Raw genomic sequence first — 2,853 nt, forward strand, 5'->3', positions numbered from 1 at the left:
TGTGGGGGGGGGGGGGGTGTCCAGGGACTTCACGGCCACCTCTGGGGAAGACCCCGTGACAGGGAGCATTACTAAATTATAGCTTCTCTCACTACAGAAGGGACCTCAGGATGTCATCTAGTCCAATGCCTGGCTCAAGGCAGGATCATCCCCAACTAAACCATCCCAGTCAAGCATTTGTGTAGCCTGCTTAATAGGTTAGCCAAGGGGAGATAATCCATGTCCTTGTAACCTCTTCAGGGGTCATACATCTTCTACAACATGGTGGATTTATGTTTGTTTACCCAATGTCTGTAATCCCATCCTCCCAATACACCATTTTAAAACTTCCCTAAGGTACAGGAAGTTTGTAATGAGGACAGGTGATGAACACCATGCAGACAACACACATATCCAGTCTCTGCTTCCCCATCTCAGCATACACATGCACACACATGCATCTGTACACACCCACACACACAGGTACAGCATGTTGTAGCTTTGATTTGGGCCTGTAAGAGTAAGATTATTTCAAGCATCCTTTATTAAAAGCACCAAAGACAAGTTATTCCACCACTTTCAGGTGTTCTACAACAGGTTAGCTAGCTCTGGCACAAAGGAACAATACTACTTTTGTCCCTATGAAGATTAGTTCCTGGAAAAAAACCCCAGTGTATGGAAATGTATTCAGTCTTTGCATGGTTTATCTAACCCTTTATTATTTCCCTCAGTGTCAGCATGTACTAGAAGTTTTGTTTAGTCAAAACAAAACAAAAAAACCCCACTTCATCCTGTTTTGAGTTTGCCCGAGCAGAACTACTCAGAGAGCTCAGTACAGTTCCCTCGACTTGCACCAACTTTCTGATAACTAATCATCATGCAGCATGCACAAAAGCTTTCAATCAATAGTCAGGTTATCTGTCTTCTGGGTAGGGCTTAAGGCCAAATTCTGGTGCCCTTATTCAGACAAGCCTGGCTTATTTCCTAGCAGAGAAAAAAAGAGAGTCCACAGAGTTTCTTTGTCCCTGTCCACAAAGCAACAGAAATAGTGAAAAGCCATTTGGCTTTTCTCCCTAGTCTCACCTTCACCCCAGTATTCTTAATAAGTAAGCTGTTACTAAGACAGATCCTATTTTCTCTGGCTGCTCCAAAAAGCCTATAAGAATTTACCTGGATAAGAACCGCATCATTCCAATTCATCCCTGACACAAAAAAGATTTGTATTGCTTATTTATTTTTACTGGAGAGTCCATGTAAATTTTTCAGACTTCTTTGGAACTCAAAGAGCATTTTATTTATCTTTACAATGTCACATTCCTATTTTTCCTAGTGAACAAATATCAGGTCAAATGCATGGAGTTTAGTGCATTTGAAGAGTCAGACCAGCATGAGACCAGCAGGATAACAGCTACAAGGTCAGGATTTTTGGTCATGACTAACTCACAGAAGGCCAAGCATGATTTCTCCTGATGTACCCTCATAGGTTACTTAAGAGTAACTATTTCAATTTTTTTCACATTTGCCTCCAATCATGGCAAAGCTTTGTTATCCAGGCAAATATACCAAGGACTACATTGCAGCCTCTTTGGCCGTATCCAGATGAGCATGGGTATGTACTATGTGGGCGCCACAGACCTATCTGGGGCACCACATACTGCACATACAGGCGTTCCCCAAGCTTCTATCTTGCAGCATGGGGCAAGGGTTTTGACTCCAGGAGATCCTGGGGTAAAAAAAAAACAAAAAAAAACACATGCAGAAAAAAAGCAGGGCAGTGCACGTGGCAGCAGCATGCCCTGCCCAAAACTGGAGCCTGGCCAGCTGGAGCCACACTGGCTGCCAGCAGGCTCCCAGCTGCAGGAGTACCACAGCTGCCCTCAGGTAAAGCTGCTAGAGCCAACACAGTTGCTGGCCCCAGCCTCCCCTGCCCTACCTGCGGTAACCTGCCACACGCCAGAGCACACATGGCACAGGCATTCCCCATGGACAAGGATCAGTGGCAAAAGGTGTCCCGCTGCTTCTTGTCCCCAGGGAAAAAAATGTCCATGTTTGTATGGACACAGCCTTTGTGAGTACAGGAAGGAAGTCAAAGCAAAGAAAGTATCATGGCCATCCTCATTTATAGAGGCAAAAGTCTTTAGCCTCCTAACTCCCAAATCAGTAGAAATTAAGTGCCTAAATACCTTTGAGAAACTGGACCTAAATGAGGGCCTTGTTGCATGATAATTTTGGGCAGCTCCTGGAGCTCTTAACCCCTGGATTGTCCACACATCAACACCTGAAACTAGTTTTAAACACTCATTAGGTGTCTCAAAGTGATGCCACTCCAGAGCAGAATCTGTGCTACCAGCTTACATTGCACTAAGGTGTAGCCACTTTAGGCCACACCTTAGTGAAAACATCCCACCTGCTCTGCTGGCCCAGATTGAGCCCATTGCCCTCCCACTCACCCCAGATCCCTGCTCACTGCCCCCCTGCCTGCTTACTTATGGCTGCCTGTGCTGTCTGTCCCCAGGGGAATAGGCAGGGAAGGGTTAACCTGCCTGTCCAGCCACCACCCCTGCTTCTCTCTGAGCTAGGTAGCCAAAGAAGAGCAGCAACCACAGTGGGGCAGGGGCAGCCTGCAGTGACAGCCAGGCAAGTAGGTTAACCCTTCCCTGCCTGCTCCCCTGGGACAGACAGTGCAGACAGCCACAAGCAGGGGAGGGACAGAGGAGAACCCCCAGAGACAGGGGGGAGCCCCTTTTAGGCCTCCATGCCCCTGCAGTCCTGAATGTATGACTGCTCAAAACTCAAGCTAACACTAACACCCATCAACATTGAGCAGTTCACAGTGTAATGAGTGACAATGTCCTAACTTGCCCACTGACATGG

Source organism: Alligator sinensis, unplaced genomic scaffold (genome assembly GCF_000455745.1).
Source record: "Alligator sinensis unplaced genomic scaffold, ASM45574v1 scaffold975_1, whole genome shotgun sequence".
NCBI classification, from domain to species: domain Eukaryota; kingdom Metazoa; phylum Chordata; order Crocodylia; family Alligatoridae; genus Alligator; species Alligator sinensis.